This window comes from Ambystoma mexicanum, chromosome 5q (genome assembly GCF_040938575.1).
Source record: "Ambystoma mexicanum isolate Mex_15411 chromosome 5q, UKY_AmexF1_1, whole genome shotgun sequence".
Taxonomy (NCBI): domain Eukaryota; kingdom Metazoa; phylum Chordata; class Amphibia; order Caudata; family Ambystomatidae; genus Ambystoma; species Ambystoma mexicanum.
The window spans coordinates 925,632,402-925,651,743 of record NC_090933.1 but is presented as its reverse complement, the minus strand read 5'-3'; the positions used below and the strand labels follow the sequence as shown (position 1 = coordinate 925,651,743).

The 19,342-nt window shown below is 47.3% G+C and overlaps 1 protein-coding gene across 3 annotated transcripts in view; it reads left to right on the top strand.

The window, feature by feature from the left end:
- Positions 1 to 19,342, top strand: part of RNF19A (ring finger protein 19A, RBR E3 ubiquitin protein ligase) — a 970,824-nt gene that overhangs the window by 103,511 nt on the left and 847,971 nt on the right. Inside the window, exon 2 of one of the 3 annotated variants that reach the window (XM_069621436.1) lies at positions 3,586 to 3,798. The exons of the other annotated variants lie outside the window; for them this stretch is intronic. The gene's annotated coding sequence lies outside the window, so the exon portion shown is untranslated. The remainder of the gene's footprint in view (positions 1 to 3,585; positions 3,799 to 19,342) is intronic. 3 annotated transcript variants of the gene reach the window in all.

Genomic DNA, 19,342 nt, shown 5'->3' with positions numbered 1-19,342 from the left:
CTCGCACCGCTCGGGTGACGTCCCTCTCCGTTTCCCCTTCCATTTCGGGCACCCCAAAGATTCTGAGGTTGTTCCTCCTCTCCCTGTTTTCGAAATCGTCCATCTGCCGGGCCCTTTCCTCTTCCCTCTTCTCCAGGGCCTCCAGCCTCATGCTGTATTGTACGTCTTGGACTGCTGTTGACGATTGGTTCGACTCGACCTGTAGCAGTCTGTCCTTGATCTTATCCACCCTTTGGTCCATTTTCTCAAATTTCTGGGCAATGTCGGAGCGCATGTCTCTGATTTCCTGCAAGATCGAGGCACAGCCCCTTTCCATTGCTGCCGAGGAGGGTGCTGCGTCCGCAGATTGGGCCATGATACTTTTGCGGTTCGTGCTTTTGTCACTTCTTACAACCTCTTGGAAGCGGTATCTCTGTAAAGCTTCCCTCCAGCTCATGTGGTGCTTTCCTGTGCCCTGCCGTCCAGATCCCCGCGGCCCCGGCGGGGGGTAGAGGGTCCCCTCTGGGCCAATCCTCTGCTGTCTTCCCGGGGTGTTCCGACTGGGCCCGTGCTGGGGGGGGAAAAGCAAGGCAGGGTCCCTCCTTGCTTGGGTTGTACGCTCCTCCGATGCCCCAAAGGGGGTGTCAAAGTTTGGGGGGGTGGGCACACGCCCCACCTGTTCCCAGGCGGGGGCCTCTCACTCTGTCCAAGCTCCTCGTGGTAGGCAGGGGCCTCTTCTGGTCTCCCTGTGGAGGGGAGGTGGTGACTCAAGGGGGACCCACTGTCCAGGCCAAAGGGGCCTGCCCCGCAGAGCTCGGGGGGGGGGGGGGTGGTGGGGAGGGCGCCGTGGCTCACGCTCCAGGCCTCGTCTTGGGGGGGGGGGGCAAACCTCTAGGCGGGCACACGCCTCACCAACAGCAGGCGGGGGCCTCGCACCCAGGTTGCGTTGCTCTGTGTCCTGAGGGAGTGGGGGGAAGGGACTGGAGCCCCCAGCTGGAGTTCCCCAACGATTGCCCTCGTGCTCCTGGGGCCCCTCTCCGCTAGAGCGGGGGTGCAGGGGAGCCCTCACCCCATCATCCGCTCACCCGTGGGGCGCGACTCCTGGGCCGTCCGTGATTCCGCTGACTCTGCTGCTCTGGATGCCCGCGATGAGGTTTCCCGAGGGGGGGAGGGGAGGCAGCTCCACTCTTTCATCTCACTCCCGGGGGGGGCGCCGGGTCCCTGGTGGCGCCGTTCCAGACCCCCGGGTGCCGGGCGTGCACTCGCCTCCTGTCCGCACGGGAGATCCCGGCGTGTTGTGCTTTGGCTCGGAGTGTGGGGGGGAGGGGCGGAGGGAGCTGTCCCACGCTCCGCGGCCGACTCTCTGATGTCGCGGGGGGCCGGACCCCGACCGGGTCGCTCCCCGCACACAGAGGGGGGGGGCTAGTTGCAGGGGGAGAGAAGGTTGGCCGGGTGGCGAGGCCGTGCGTGCCCGGGGAGGGACCGCTTCTCATGCGGCACCAAGGCCGCTCGGGCCCTGCTGCGTCACCCGCCCGGGAGCCACAGGTTGCGATCTCCGGCTCCCTGGGGAGCTCAAGCCCCGCTCTTTCTTTCGTTGGAGGCCCGGGGGGGCGCCGAATCGATCCGCCAAGTTGGGCCTGCAGGGGGATCACGGGGGGGGGAGGAGTGTGGGGGGAGTGTGGGGGGGGGGGCGCCTCAATCCCCTCGGATTCCCAGGCTTCGGCGGGAGCTGTGCACTCAGGCAGCCATTGCCTGTGCGCCCCCTGGTGGCCTCCCTAGAGATTCTTTTTACCTGCTTTGCGGACCTGATGAATCTAGGTGGTCTAAGCTGCTGAAATACTTTCAGCAGAGTTTACAGGATTTACTAGATTATCTTCTATCAAAATTGTGTAGCAAGCTTCTTGCAATAGGTACCTTTGCTAGCTCCAGCAGGCCTTCTAGCCCTAGGGCCCCCAAATTGGATTACACATAAAGCTAAGGTGTTCGCAGTTTTGGCGTGTCTAAACTTGTCAATTTTCCACACCAAACTAAGCTGACTTCTCTGAATAATCGATCAAGACAGTATTCCATCTATGGAGTAATTAAATGCCTCTCAAATTGCTTTATTTACAGGCTAGCATGTCCTTGTCGCATTGCTGTCATTTGTGGGTGGCCAGGGGTAGCGAGTGCAACCTCTGTGCTCACAGGTGCTACCCCTGCCCTCTGCCACCCCTGCCCTCTCCTCTGCCACCCCTGCCCTGCAGCGTTGGACTGGACCCTCAGTCGTATGCCATTTACTTTGAGGACACACTTTTACATCCGCACACACGCGTTTGTTTAAACTTCTTTTCTCTGGTGGTTGGGCTGTTCTGCTCTCTCTCTACTCGCAGGTGCCTGGGCGTTACCAAACTTGATACATTTTCACTACGTCCATCCTTTCCTCTCAACCTCTGGCTGGCCTCCCTTGGCTCTCCTCCCACCCCACTTGCGCGGTTAAGAACCTTGGGGTTATCTTTGACTCTACACTTTCCTTCTCTGCACACATCTCTGATGTCTCCAAAAAATCTAACTTTTTACTTCACCTCCTTAGATACTCTACCTTTCCTCTCCTTCCCACAAAAGCTCACAGTCTCCCAAGCTCTGGTTCTTTCCAAACTGGATTACTGTAACAGCCTCTTCGTAAATCTACCTGCCTCCACTCTCCGCCCTCTATAGCTAATCCAGAACAGGACTGCGAGACCTGTCCTTGGCCTCAAGCCCTGGATCGTATCTCTCCAGCCTTGAAATCCCTTCATTGGCTCCCAGTGGATGCAAGGATTACATTTAAAACCCTCTGCATTGTCCACAAGGCTTTCTGGGGCCTGGGTCCAATATACCTTCAACTATCCCTCCGTAAATACCTCCCCTCTCGAGCCCTTCGCTGCTCTACTTCTAACTCCCTCACGGTTAGTCGTTTTGCCAAAAAACGAGCTGGGGGTAGATCCCTGTCCTCGGCTGGTGCCTCCTTTTGGAACAGCCTCCCGGCCACCTTGAAACTTGAGGAAAAACCTCTTTGGTTCCGGAAACCTCTCAAGACCTTCCTCTTTGCCTCTGCCTTTGCCCCCCTTCTCCCCTGTTGATCTGTTTCTTCTCATGGCATTGTGCACCTGGCCACACTCTGTTCTTTCGGGCCCAGGTATCTGCTCACCCTGCCACCCTCCTGCACTGCCTCCAGGCCACCATCTGCACTAGGGTTCTGTATCTGTACCCATAGTCTCCCTCTCACGTTTCATCTGCACTTACCAGAGATACCTTTCTGACTAACTTTCACCTGGCACTTGCTGGCTGCACTACAATGGTTTAAAGCCCTTATTTATTCTTTATTCTATTTAATATTTATTTGTTTTTCTCTCCTCTGCTTCGCACTTTTTCCCCCATTTTCCTTTCCCATGCACTTGCGCTTGCTTAAATGTCACTGGGCCTAGTAAGATCGCTGTTCTTTTTGTTTTTTCTCTCCCTTGTTCCCCTCCCTTTTTGCCTGGTCGCGCTCTGAAACACTTGTGTACGAGCACGATATAAATAAAATATTTCATTTCATTTACGTGAATGTGACATCATTGAATTTTTTTTTAAACACGCTGGTTGCAGAGCGCGAACCGCAGGATTCAAACCTAGGTTGCTGCATTGTCTTGATTCAAAGACAAACGCATTGCCCTTTAGCTATCCTCCCGGGCCCTCTGGAGCGAGCCTGTTAACTATGCTGCTGCAGGAGGCGTGCACAATCACAAGCAAGGGAGAGAGGCGACATTGGCCTACTTCATCTCGAGAAGACGTGCAAGCGGGTCAGCATGCTCTCGTCTGGTATGTCGCCATGTTGTGTGGGACGGAAAGGACTTAAAGGGGGCCCTGTAAAATGAATACATGCACCATGAAAGATGCTGGATTTATTAGGGGAGCTGCCTCAGCACTAATTTTTCACTTGCAATTCGAATCATACATATTGAATAATTCATTATGTATTTGATATTTTCCTAAAAATTATGATTATTTGGAATGGAAAAAAATCAGCTAGGCACCACAGGGGTGCTGCAGTCAGGGTTTCCAATCCTATGCAGTGGGGCCCAAAACATAATTTTCAAATGGGTCCCCATGCAGCTAAAGCCGGTCTTAAATGCTGTTGTAAAATGAACACTATCTGATTTTAATTGGGTCGTATACTGAAATCTGTTACCGTAGTGAGAGAAACTGCAAATAGGTTCCTCGACCAATTTGGCCCTCAAGGGCATCCATAAGTGACATCATTGAATGTGGGTGCACCCCCATGTCTTACTCCACTAAGAGTGCTTTTAACTTGGCTCTTGGTAAGAGAGCAGTACGACTGGAGGTGGGTTTAGCTCGCTGTTGTCAAAGGTAAATTGGAGGAAGCATCTTTATTTGACACATGTGTTGCCAACATTTAAAAATCCCAGCATTGTGTGTTAAGGTGGTGCGTCCTTAAGCGCCTGTAAAGAGGTGTCCGTGTGTCGGAGTGAGCTGCTGCTGCTGCTGTGGTTGTGCGCCAATTCACGGATACCCTGAGGACGGCTGTACAAGGAATATCCAGCAGTTTGCGGGAGTCCCTTCACACCACTGCCCCAGTCCATCATTACTCTCCTTTCCCCATGCACTGATAATCCCAGTTAGTTTGTACTTCGCCTGGACATGCTTAAGAAGTGTTCACATTGTGCGTGATGGCTTGCTTTTCTGGCACTGTGGGTTGGGGTTGTTACCTAGGTGGCACTCAAGACTGCACCACGTGTGAAAAAAGAACAGTTTCATTTCCCATGGGCGTCAGGCCATATATAGATCCTCCACTGTGCCACAAACAGTACATATGGCAATGCATTTACACCTGTGATGCAAATTTGACACTATAGCACTGCTTACTGTTCTTAACCAGCCAGCCCCTCGTTTGTGTGCACTAATGTTTCCAAATTGCCTCTGCTTTGCAACCCAATATATTTTCTCATTATGTGCAAATGGTCCATTGCTGTGTAATGCTTTGCTTTCATTGCCCAAGGCAATTCAACTTTGCTCATAAAAAAGACGATTGCAAACCTATCTTAATACAGGATATGATGTGTCATTCATAATGGCCTGTACACAAGTGTTTCTATGCACAACAAGACAAGGGAGGGAAAACCGAGGGAGGACAAGACAAACTATTTTTCTAGGCCTTGTCAGTCAGATGGTCATTCACATCATGTGTTCCTGAAAGCACTATATTCCGCAAGGCATTCAAATAAGATTTGTAGCTTTCGGCGAGCATGTGCGTGCGTCACTTTGACTGTGAGGTATGTGGGCATACGCCAAAAGGCCCTGTGGGACCTCTACCCACTATGCAGCGTTTGTGTTGCATGTGGTGGCCTAGAAAATTTGTCACTTGCTGCAGCGAATGGACAGTGAAGTTGTTCACTATTTTATGTAAAAAGAAAATCGCAGGGCGTACCATTAATACTATATGGTCCTTCACGCGTTGCAGTCCCTCAGATTGTTTTTTTCCGCCATCGTAGACAGACGCTATTTCGCTGAGTTTTCCTTTAGGCTTACCGCCATTAACTTTTACAAATTATTGATCGTTTATTTTTCTTACTATCCTTTATATTCCATATCACTGACTATCGAGATCATCCAACAGCAGTGAAAAAACAGTGGAAGACCCCCGCCGGCAGATCCGTCTGACCTTGGAAGGCTGCTTTGGGCTTCAGCCCACACAGTCGGGAGAGAGAGAGAGAGAGGGAGGAGGAGATTCAAGAATGTATTTTCCCCTTTTCATACACTACACTCGCCTAGCTGCCGTGTCATTTTGTTATGGATAGGACCCCCTTTTTAAATTTTGCCTTAAGTGCAACAAAGTTCCTGTATGTCGACCAGCACCTGGTGTGCAACCTTTGTCTCCCTCGGGACCACGTCGAAGGGACCTGTCAGGCTTGTAGACTCCTCAAACCCAAGACAATAAAGGACTGCTTATCTAAACCCTGGGCCCACCACGCCATGCAGGTCGAGGGCACCATGGATGTGGAGCGGACTTTCAGCGGCAGCAACGCCGCGGTATCCGAAGGCGACAGTGATACTCCGGGTCCCCAAACGCAGGCCCCCGACCCCATCAGACAGGCCGGCGGCCTTGTTACATGGACGACACCTAGCAGCAAGGGCGCTATCCCAACCCCTTCCACTAAGCACACACCCCACGGCCAAGACTCGACACGACCATCAAACAAGGCCCAACGCATGACGTCTAGGGAGAAGTCTGTAGAATCTTTCTCCTCTGGGCACTCCAGATCCCGGTTGCCACATGACAGACCCCGACTGTCGAAAGACCGAACCGACGTGAGTAAATCCAACACCGAACGTCACACGTCAGTAGACGAGACGTTGCATCTTTCAAGAACCGAAGTTCGACGTTCTATGCTGAAATCGGTAAAAACCCCTATACAGGTGAGACTAGCCTATTTGGTAAAAGAACACGTCCCAGAAGGCCTAGTAAAGGTTAGGAGTCCAAGAAAATCTTCTAAAACCCCTCATAAAGAAAGGTCCCAAAGGGATAGGTCCCCTCACAAGAGTAAAGACAAGCAGGCACAAGATTCCCTGTCTTTCAGCCCTGAAGAAGAAAACCCAGATCCCTCCTGAAATCCATCTCACTCCTCCAAGATCAAGGAGTCCTTTACACCCTAGGCCCATTCCTAGCTCTACCCAATGGTCTTGTGAGGATATAGACAGGGTCATGAGGATGACCTTCATGGCAAACTTTTATGAAAAGGACTTTAATTATTTCACAAGTCTTCAGTCCACCCCACCTAAAACAGCAGCCTTTGGTTCTCGGTGCCCGGTTTCGGCCACTGTTTCTAAACCCACACCAGTCATTGACCTGTATGACCCGGACACTGACACAGAGGACCTCTATGCCTCTCATGAGGCTGCAGATCCTTATTATGGGGATGATGATGATGATGATATTGACCCAGACTCTAACATGGACTCTCCTGTCATCAGGATCCTCCTGTAACAGATTCACGCATAACCAGCCTCTACTAAATGACGTGCTCGTCAAAACGGCTGAGCATTTCCAGAAAGCAACGAGGAAACGCAACAAGACGAGTATTTTGTTGACGATATCTTGGGAGACAAAGAGGCTGTCTCTCAATTCATTCTCCTCCTGCGGTCTGTTCAGCGAAAGATACAACCCTCGCTGGAAACACCTAATCAGATGCGGGCTGTTAACCCACGCATTGAGAAGCTCTTCAAACCTGCCCCATCCGACCTTCTATATATAAGGGGACAGCTGAAGCCTGACACTCTCGTTGTTAAAACATCAAAAAAAGAGCAGGGACACCCGTAGCCTCCTCCTGAACCACCTCCGGACAAGGAGAGTAAAAAGCTATATACAGTGGGGAGGAAAGTGGCCTCTTCGGCTGCCTTTCAAGCTAGAATAGCTAATAACTCCACTCTTTTAGCAAGTTATGACTGCCATAAATGGGATGAGGTTTCAGCCTTGTTGTCATCGGCCTCTGAACCCCTCAAGTCACAATTGGCACTTGTGGCAGCAGAAGGCAGGGCAGTTTCAAGCTGCATGTTGAAGACTAATCCTGACGCCGCATACAATGCAGGAAGGATTATAGCAGAGGGAACCATTATTCAGTGTCACGCTTGGTCAAGCAGGAGACGCAAGCCTCACTTCTCAATATGCCCATCGAGCCTAACCTACTCTTTGGAAAGGCAGTTGAAGACGCCTTAAGGACGGCTAAAGAAGAAGACTGAAATCTTTGGGCCAGCTAACCAATAAACTCACTGACCAGAGGAGTAATGGTAATTTTCGTCGCTCACACGGACAAAATTCCCAACGCGGTTCAATCTACAATCAAAATCAAGGAACCTCCTGGGGTAACAATGAAGGTCAAGCCTCTCAAAGTTACCAGATTGGACCACGCAGATCTCGCTGCTGGGGAAGGGGCTCCTCCTCTAGAGGTGCTGACACACCTCCCAATCAGTGACTACCCGCTCCAGGTGGGAGGGAATCACCTCAGACAAAATGGTGCTGTCCACCCGGGGCAGGCAGTTATTGTGTGGAGCTCCTTGAGTGACCCCGGAACCATCCACCTTGCCCGATAACTCACTCCAAAGAAAACCAACGCATCCTCATCGAGCAAATCGCCACGCTGCTCCAAAAGTATGCCGTAGAAGTCGTCCCGGCCAACCAGGTAAACAAGGGTATTTATTCAACCTACTTCCTTGTGCCAAGAAAGACCTAACAATGCACCCAGTATTAGATTTACACCCTGCAAAAAATGTCAAGCCACAAAAGTTATGCATGACCACGCTACAACCAGTAATCCCTCTGCTAAAGTGGGGGGATTGCATGGCAACATTGGATATGAAGGATGCTTATTTTCATATTTCAATGTTCCCAGCGCACAGAAGATTCTTGCGGTTCATTATAGCAAACCAGCACTGTCAATTCAAAGTGCTACCCTTCGGATTAGCATACGCACCAAGGGCATTCACAAAGGTGCTGGCAGTGGTGGCAGCGCACCTGCGCAGCAAGGCAACCCCAGAGTACCCTTACCTGAATGACTGGCTGATTATAGGGGAAACTCCACCAGTTTGCAGGCAAAACATTCAAAGAACTATCGACCTTCTCTTTCAATTGGGCTTCTCAAAAAACGATAAAAAATATAGCCTTGTGCCAAGCACAACAAAACAGTTCCTACGAGCTGTAATAAACTCAGAAGAGGGGTTGGTCTTTCCATCAGAGTAAAGTGTCCAAAACATGCTACTGCAAATTCCACATTATCGAGCCGGCCGCCAGATTAGCGTATGCAAAGCTATGCGTTTGCTAGCATGATGGCGTCTTGCATTTACCTTGTACCACACGTGCACCTGCACATGCAACCCATGCAGGAGTGGTTGGCGAAACAGTGCTCTCAGGCAAGCGGTCAGTGGGATGATCTAGCGGTTGTTTCGCCAACACTAGTACAAACCCTTTGCTGGTGGACAATGAAAATTTGTTGAAGGCGAAAGCCCTTCCACGATGCGGAGGTGCAAGCAATTGTCACAACAGACTCCTTACTCGCTGGGTGGGGGCCTCATTACCTTCATCACACAGCTCAAGGTCTGTGGACTCCTGCTACGCTGCAGAACCACATCAATCTGCTGGAACTACTAGCGGTGTTCAAGGCCATTCAAACGTTCGAGATAGATACTCCTGAAACAAGGGGGCACACGTTCTCCATATCTGTCCAAGCTAGCACAGCCAATTTGGAAATGGCCACTCAAACAGAAAATATTCCTATCATCACAGCATGTTCCAGGGGAACTCAACTCTCTGGCGCATTCACTAAGCAGAGATCCCCTGCCAGAGGAACACGAGTGTCAACTAGACTCAAGGGTCGTAGAGCAACTCTTCTCTCAATGAGGTTTCCCCACAATAGACTTGTTAGCTAAAAGCGAAAACAGCTAATGCCCAGACTTCGGGTTCAGGTTCCCCCAACCATGCTCCAATGGGAACGCCCTATGGATGAACTGGTTAGGCAAATCTGCTTACTCCCCCCCACCTCCTCTCATGAACAGGGTGGTGAACAAGATCCACAAGGAACAGTTGACGCTCATCCTAGTTGCTCCTATGTGGGAAGACAACCTTGGTATCCACATCTGCACAAACTGGTGATGTGCGATACCATCAAGCTCCCATGCATGTACAATCTGCTCACTCAGCACGGGGGACTAACGGTGCACCCTCAATTTCACTCAATGAACTTGGCAGCATGGCTCTTGAAGTCGGCGTTCGGACATTTTAACCTATCTCAAAGGTGTATGGATATCCTAAAGGAAGCACGAAAGCCTAACACTAGACACTGTTACTTCGACAAGTGGAGGAGATTTGTAATTTGGTGCCAGTGTAAACAAATTAACCCTATAGAATGTACCCCATCACACATTCTAAATTATATGCTCCACTTGCTAGACTCTGGGTTAGTAGTCAACTCTTAAGGTCCACCTGGCGGCCTTGTCAGCCTACGCCACCTCCCACAACAAGGTCTCATGGTGAACGGTACCCATCATCAAGGCATTCATGGAGGGAGTAAAAAGGCACCACCTTCCAATCTCAAACCCGCCGGGATCTCAATGTAGTACTCGCTAAGCTCATGGGACCTCCATTCAAGTCGATGCAGAAGTCCAGTCTTAAATACCTGACTTGCAAGACTTCTTTCTTAGTGGCTCTTACTTCCATAAGAAGAGTTAGTGAATTACAAGCATTGTCAGAGCAGGATCCTTTCATCGTCATACACAAGGACAAACTGGTTTTACGTACGTGTCCTAGGTTCGCCCCCCAACTTCATCTCTAAATTTCATGTGAACCAGTCCATTGAGCTCCCGGCCTTCTTTCAGAACCGAAAGAGCTCAGCTGAGGTTAAACTCCACACACTTGATGTAAGGAGGGCAGTCCTTTACATGTAAACAAGACCAGACCGCTAAGGAAAACAGACCAATTGTTTGTCTCCGTAGCCCCAGGCAGGGAAGGGTGATTGCAGGGAACGCTGATTGCATTTCCAAAAATGCCATCTCCAGGTGGATAGTCGGGTGCATTCAACTGTGCTATACCCTCTCAGACAATACACTGCTTTTCACGCAAAGAGTCCACTCTACAAGGAGCACAGGAGTTACTCTGGCATTTATTGCAAATGTACCCTTAGACAGCATTTGCCAAGCAGCTACATGGAGCTCAGTGCACACTTTCACTCAGCACTACTGCATGGACACTCGTTCGAAGACACACAGGTGGTACAAGCGTTTCGAAGACATCTGTTCACCCGTGAACCTTCTCACAACCCACCACCTTCTCCTAACACTGCTTGCTATTCTATGCACAGCATGTGATGTAAGCAGATTCCACAAGCCGCAGACGGGATACATTACTCACCGTAATCACATTTCTGATGCTTGTATCTGCTTAGATTCACATGCGCCCACCCTCCTTCCCCTCGGAGAGAAGGCGCATAGATGCTTATTAGCTTGTCTAATACATATCTGCTTGGATACATCTGTACTCGCGCAACACTTCATGCTACCTCATGTCAGAAAAATAATCTGAGGGACTTTGTGTGAAGGACCATGGGTACAGTGGATGTCACACTAGGGATAGTATTACTGGCACTACCTGTCGGCGTCCCTTTTCGAATTTCAAAAACAACTGTAATACTCTGCAGCTTTCACTAGATGTCGGCCTATGCACAGCATGTGAATGTAAGCAGATACAAGCATAGATTATAATATATTCACTAACAAATGTTGTTAAAGGGACCTGCTGGTTAAGTTGCACTAGCAAAAACCTATGAAATTCAATGGAAAAAACGTTGTTACAGGGATGTTATGGTTACAGGTAAAACCCCAGGCAAATTTCTGGAGTTTTGCGGATGTTGTTTAGATGAGTACATTCTTTAATCAATTAAGTAGTTCACGATAGGTCTCCCGATCACCCCTGACCTCTTGTTACCAACATTATAAGCACAACCCCTAATTTCACATGTTATGTCATTTGTGATGTCATCCTTGATGTCCTAGGTGTTAGTCTTAGCAGTGCATGGTGGTGGCGCGATTTATGGTTGCTTAGCTTACCATAACTCTATATATATATATATATATATATAGCAAAGTTATAGGGGGGGCAACATTTTTTTTTCTCCATAGACTGAATGGGGCGGAAAAACTTTGAACGGCTGGACGGATTTTCACCAAATTTGCGGCAGGAGTGGGGGCTTGGGTCAGAAAGCGTGCTTGTGTGTTGTTGGATTTCCACCCAATACTTTTGTTGCAAAGAACTGAAATGTAAGTCTAAAAAAATTAGTTATATCTGGGTCCACTCCGCTGACCCATTTCCCTGTTCGATCTGCGGACATACATGTCATTGGCTTGCAGTACGCCGTGATGTTGCCGAAAATTGGACGCAGCCAGTGGTTGGCTGTAGGGAAGCGTGCTGTTCGTAAACGTTTTTGGGAAACGCTGCCATGGTGCATCGTAAGATGGTGTGTGCGCGCCAGCCAAGCCCCTAAGGCATTGTGTGCATGGCTGGGGCTCTTGTAACAGTGTGGCCACTAAAAATAGCCATATCTGGCTTCGCTGCAGCGTCCCATTTCCCTGATCACTGAACCATCAATATTTTGATTGCACTGCAGTGTGCGGTGACGTGATGTACGTCAAACGTTTTCGCTAACGCCGGCATGTTGTATGTGAGGAGAATGCAGTGGCAAAAGGGCCTGGAAAACAGTTTACAGCATCTGGGGATGGGAATAAGGGATGGAAAGGGTGGGGGAGTGAGAATTGCTTTGTGATCCATCTTATTAGAAGAAGACGGTGTGCCAGCAGTATCTGTGGATACTATGCCAATTACCTCTACAGGCAACAACCTTGTGTGGTGATTGCAGGAAGCCTTTGTTGTGGCATGACACCTCCAGCGGTGATGGCTTTCTGTGATGAGTGGTGGCAGGCTGAATTGCAGAAGGGGGGGTGCATTCCACATGACATGAACATTTAAACGTAGCATGCACTATGGTGTGTTGTGTGTGGTTAAGTCCGTATCCCCTTTGATGCATGGCTGGAGCCCTTGCACAGAAAAGTATGTCCACTGGTATAAAAGGTATGTCCACTGGTTGCAAGTAGGTGGCATTGTCGCTCTGTGTGTGGTTTGGATGCATTGCACACATTGTCGGTTGCATGGGTTGTGGTGATTGTTAGAACATTCTATAGTTGTCGGTGTATGGGTGGAGATGCTGCAGTGAGCAGGCCTGCAGTGTCTCCAATGGGTGCAGTGTTGGAATAGTGTACATATAGAAGAGGTTACGGTTCAACTGTTTCTTATGTGCTTGGGTAGTCTGCATTGCGCAGATTAATAAGTGTTGCTCTGCACTATGCGGTATTGGTTATATGCACGTACTAGAGTCTTGGGAGCAGGACCAATGTTGTGAAGATTGTGTTTGGTTGGCATTATTGCAATGCTTTGTGAATGGAAGTGGGTAGCGGTGCCAAACACTGTGGTATGCTTTTGCATTATGGTAAGTGGAACATGTGTGCTTGCATCCCTGCTTTATGGTGCAGCGGTTGGGTAGAAGTGCTGGTGCCTATGTTGCCTTTGTAAATTCTGGCACATGCTTACATGTTCGCCTGCATGGCTCTGTTATGTTATGTTGTGCTGGGTGTGGGCAAGGCATAGACTGTTGGGTGCATGGCCAAAGGCTATGCACTCAACAGCCTAAGCCTTCATCACAGCCACCACAACATAATGCAGCCATGCAGTTGTAACTGTGCATGCATTTGAAGTTGGTGCCTTTTACACAATGGTTGTGGAGGACATTGTAGACTTGGTAGAACAGCAGAAGTGAGCTGCTATGCGTACATTAGCATATGGTGTAGATCATTGCACCGATTGCACAATAGGGAGCCACATGGCACCATTTGCGTTTGCCATGGTTAGAACCTTACAAGACCCTGGCGTTAGGAAGTGCTCCAAGATTTTGCGGCATGACAAGTGTTCAGCAGCACACGTGTAAAATATGGGCAATGTACACAGCCTCCTACATACCATTCACCACACAACGTTATGCAGCCATGCATGCAAATATGTGGCCAGGGTGAAAGCTGGCAGGCGCTATTGCAGATGGGGAGTACAGTGCACATGACATGAGCATTTAAACATAGGGTGTACTAGGGTGTGCTCTCTGTGGTGAGGGCCTAGCACCTTGGATGCATGGTTGGAGTGGAAAGGGAAGGACGACTGTCCCTGCTTTACTGGGACACGGCCCTCACCGTAGCTGGGAATGTGCACGTGCCACATCATGCCCTTTTAAGCATGGTGGGCATGAAAATGAACCTTGGGAATTAGCTGATCAGGTGTTGAGGGTGTGCCTCACAGGAAGGGCCAGTACAATTCTTCCCTATCATTCTGTGTAGTGAGGGTGGCATGTAGCGATGGAGAGACACAGAGTCCTAACAGTGGGAGATAACTTTGTGCAAGGTCTGTGCAGGTATGCCGCGCAAGGAGGCATGGCTGCTAATTTTGCGTTGGAAGGAGTGTCGGCTTTCTGGGGCACCGTCTATGAGGGCAGTTTCGGCGGTATAGTTGACCTTTGTAGATGTGTGGCCTTTGTCACGTGCAGGTTGATTTTGTAACGGTACACATGAAGTCTTGTGGAGAACCGACATTGTAAGATACTGAAGTCTTGGAGGGCATTGGTGGATGTGACGTCTTGGAGGGCATTGGTGGATGCGAGTACTTAGCAATACCTAACAAGGATGTGGTGGGAATAGGATGGTGGAAAGAGAAGGACTAGTCATGATTTACTGGGGTGCGGTCCTTTCGACAGTTTGCACAACGCATGTGCTACATTCTGCGCTTTTGAACATGCTGGCCAATGGAAATGCGATTGTTGCAATTGTCCAATCAGGTGGTTAGAGTTTGTGCGTCACAGGAAAGGGCGGCCATATTTTATTTCATTACTGTATGTTGTGAGGCTGGCAGAGATGGCCAGACGTACAGTTTTCATAGTGGGTGATCGCTTTGTGCTAGATCTGCTCCCGTATTGTTTTTAAATTATTTTTTAAAACTGCTTGTTTTAAGAACCACCACTACAAAGGACATCCCCTATCCTGGTTGACATTTAGTCCCCTATTTCCGCGCGCGCACACCTGGCAAAGTCTGCAACAGTTGCAGGGTTGTACATGTAGCATATGCACATGGCCACCTTATATTTGGGACTGTGGAGGACACAGCATTGTGCAATAAGCTTTTTGGGTGTTGAGTGCACGCACAGACTGTGGTATACGGTAGATTTGCCGACCCAAATGCAGAGGGTGAGCTTATGGCTGTGTGTTGTACGAACCACAGCGTATGGTTTGTGGGTGAATTGCACATACATTACTTGACAGTGAATGGAAAACTGAGTCCGGTGGGAGTTGTGTGGAGTGTATCATGTGGGTTTGTACGCGTATGTAGCAGCTACACTGAAGAGACTGCTTTTGGTTTGTCTGTGTGAGACTTTGCGGACGCTCAATCACGATGATATTGTTGACTGTGGAGGGACAAATGAACACCATGTAACACGATTTTCTGTGCCGTTCCTGCTGAGGGAGGCAGTAGGCCATGTAATGCTTCCGTTTCCGATCTCCTGCATAATTGTGTATCCCATTATGCAGACACCCATGTAGGTGCGTTATTTTTTATTTGGTTGGGAAATGGAGACAGCGCATTACATTGTGAAGAGGTGCATTTATCTCTTTTTACAACTTGTGCCATTGTTGTACTGTACAGATGGGAATCTATCGTTTCACAGCACAAACTGTTTTCCTCACAAATAGCGTTCCTGTTGATATTATGGCATTTCCAAATTCTGCACGCTCTACACACATTGCCTTGCTGCCCTTTTGGAAGTATAGGAATAATGTTTGTGGTTGCTGTTGCGCAGTTGCGCTCCAAAACGCACTGCAACATGCAGAACCATCTGTTTGAACAGCCACATATTTCTACCTGTTTCCACTGCAGTGTTTTCCACAGTATCACCGTTCCTTCCATTTTCCAAACAATTGTGTGTCGGGTATACGATGCGCGTCGCACCGCCTCCCTTCATTGGCATTTACATTGTGACACTCTGAAAGGAGCTTTGTATCAGAATCAGCGACAACAAAAATTGCTAAAGGGACGTTTGGTGAATGTGTGGTACTACAAACATAGCATCTTTATTAAATACACTATGCTAAAGCAACGTTATGTTTATAGTGTCCTAATAAAAATCTATGAAATTCTCTAACAAAAAACTTTTTTAAAAGGGACATTATGGTTAATTTGCACTAGCAAAAACCTTTGAAATTCAATGGAAAAAACGTTACAAGGACTTTATGGTTACGGGTAAAACCGCAAAACCCCAGAAATTTGCCAGTTATGGTAAGCTAAGCAACCATAACTTGCGCTACCACTGTGCACTGCAAGGACTAACACCCATGGCATCAAAGATGACATCACAAATGTCATTGACATGAGTGATGACATCACATGTGTATTTAGTTTTCATGAAAAGCCTCCACAAGGGATTGGCATTGTACTGTTTTCTTTCATCAGAGATCATTGGAAGAACTATTATGAGATAAACAGTTCATTAACCAATACATTTCTATAAACAGCATTGCATTACGGAGTTCTTTCCAGTGCATGACCCAACTCGCGTACAAACGTAGGAACTGTCTGCAGCATGCATCATACAAGTGCTCTGTTCAAAATGTTCCCATGTTGGATAGTGAAATGATGAATTCTTTCGTTTCAACGTTTTCTGTACTGTGCAACCTGTACTAAGTAGCTAAGAATGCCTCACTTACTACATAATGGTACTAATACACACAAAATATAAAGCAACATCAACGCATACAAATATAATCATCTACAAGGACAGTAGAGTTGGCAACACAGCAGCAGTACTACCACAAAGTGTTCATACCCTAACTGATTATCTTTGTGCGCAGAAATGCTTGCTGTGTTTCAGGCTTACTTCTTCCCCATGTATAGTGTATTGTATTGTTTATTTGTAGAGCGCACCAGGCCGTTCAGCAACTGGGCGCTTGCAGATTCTTAGTTACAAGTACATAATTATTATACATTGCTTATGTTACAGGAAGACATATACATCATAGATTGTTACATTGTCACATAGTTTTCAAAGACAGGAAAGGAGTTGCTGTTTCAAATATTTTACATTAAATATACAGAGTGTTCAGGTACGTACAGTTGAGGCTTAACAGTCATTGGTGTGAAGCCAGAGTTTGACATTGGCTTTGAACACATGAAAGGAAGGGGTAGCTCGAAGTGAATCTGGGATGGAGTTCCAGAGATGAGCAGCTAGTACTGGGAAGCTGGACCCTGCAGTTCTTTTCAATTTGAAGTTGGGGATTTTGATACTATTTGCCTGGGCCTTTCTGATAGGTCGTTCAGAGGTGTGCTTAGTGAATTTTTCTGTTAGGTATGCAGGTGCTTTATTATTCATACAGTTGTGTGTAATAAGAGTTTTAAGTTTGATCCGGTCATTGATGGCAAGCTAGTTGACGGCTCTTCTTTGGTCTGATATGTGTTGCCCTTTAGGAATGCCTAATGTTGTTCTGAGGGCATTGTTCTGCAAGGTTTGGAGTTTGTTGGTATTGTGTTTACTGGTGCCTAGATACAGTGCATTGCAGTAGTCTAGTTTGGAGAGGATGAGAGTTGTTAATACAGGAACCTAATCATATATAAACATAGGCAATGGCTGCAGCATCCATCATAGAAGTACAATATTTATAATTTTGTAATTTTGGAAATGTTACCTTATGCAAGTTTTGAGTAATGATAAACGTGTAATAACTAGCTAACAATTCAAGACTTACTACACTTTTGCTAGTACAAACAATACATATGAAGAACCACAATACATACAAATCAAAGGCACAGACAGGGAAACTAAAGTAAGGAAGAAAGAAACAGCATCATCAGAAAATGTTAATAACCTTACAGCTTATCTTCATGTATACCAATGAAATGTGTGTTTGAGGCCTGCTTATTTCCCCATGTATGTGCACCATCAGCTGAGACTAAACCATATGGACCATATTTTAAGAACATATGACAAGGTTAATGTCTAGATGCAAAACTACCTTGCCTAGATATGTCGGGAAAAAAAGAAGTGGCCCAGGTATGTGATGTCATCAAGGATATTTGTGATGTCATCTTTGATGTCCTGGGTGTTAGTCTTAGCAGTGCACGGTGGTGGCGTGAGTTATGGTTGCTTAGCTTACCATAACTCACGAATTTGAGGTTTTTCGGTTTTACTTGTAACCATAACGTCCTTTTTTTTTTTTTATTTAAAACCTTTTTTCACTGAATTTCATGGGTTTTTACCAGTGCATGCTATTTTCCTACAATTTACTAATATCATACTTACCCCAATATAGCAACACTTCTGTACAATTTACAAAGTTTCTCCTTAAAACTCTGCCGTTTCCCACCTTCTAGCATTATTTGTAACTCTTCTACACACTTTTTGCAACTTTCTCCACTGTTTTTGCATCTGTCTACATCCGCAAACGTTTCATCAGACCTTCCGGACCATGCGCTCGCACGCAGCATGATGACGCGTCTGCGAAGGCGTCCGCACTTCGGAATCGGGTCCATGCTTGGAAGACTGTTTGGCGCTGCATTTTTCGACTGATCTTGGAACTTTCAAGCTCAAAATGTACCCTTGCACAGCTGCTACACCTATACTTACTCATTATCCTTTAACAATCAAGTGCAAAGCGCACACTTGGAAGAATTTTAGTAAAACTACTATTTCTCTTAAAAATGCCAACAGATATTGCCCTCCCTCCTCCCCAAGAGCCACCACCACCAGCTGGAGGACTTACACAACAGAAAAAGTGCAGACTTCCAAAGACAATGAAGAGGACCAAGAAGATGAGGTAGAGGAGTTGCCTACCTCTAGCACCCAGAGAGAGTCATGTGTGTAGCAGTTCTTTACCACTGTTGGGAGTGTACCAAAGGCTTAAGATACGAAAGTAAAATGCACAAAGCGGGAACCCGGGGTGCTTGAAACATGTCTTCCTATAGCGGATGCCTGTGGCGTGTGTGTGTGTGTGTGTGTGTGTGTGTGTGTGTATATATATATATATATATATATATATATATATATATATATATATATATATATATATATATATATATATATATATATATATATATATATATATATTCACTTCCTGTTTTGTCAAATGGTGAAGGGTCGTGTGGCATCACTTCCTGTGATCAAATGACATCACTTCTTGTGATATCAGATCAAGGGTTATGTGATGTCACATCCGCTAACCCTGGCATTTTGGTGAAATGACGTCCCTGCCTGGTATGCCTTATATTGGATTCAAAATAAGACTTTCAATTCTGCATACTGGAACCATATCTTGGCAATACTGAAGTGCTATTACCTATCTAATGGCAATGCGTTTCAGAGAAATCTACAACTCTGACCCAAATTTAGTGTTTCAATGGGCTCGAGAAGCAACGTGTCCACTCAACGGTAGGTCATTTGGGGTTTTAATTGGCTTAAACCAGGAAGTATGTATCCATATTGCGTACTGATTACCAATATTTTTAATACTGAGTTTTATGTTTTTCCGTGAATGTAGCATAGGCTCTCTGCCAATTGAATCTCTTTTCTATTTAACTACATGCAGGTTACTTATCCGATACGACATTGTGTGAACTGGCCATTACTTGTGAGGTGCAGTTAATCCTGTATTCAGCTAATTGTAAACCTACATCAAGGCCAAATACTTTACATGTATTTTGCAATGTGTGAAAATGTATGAAATT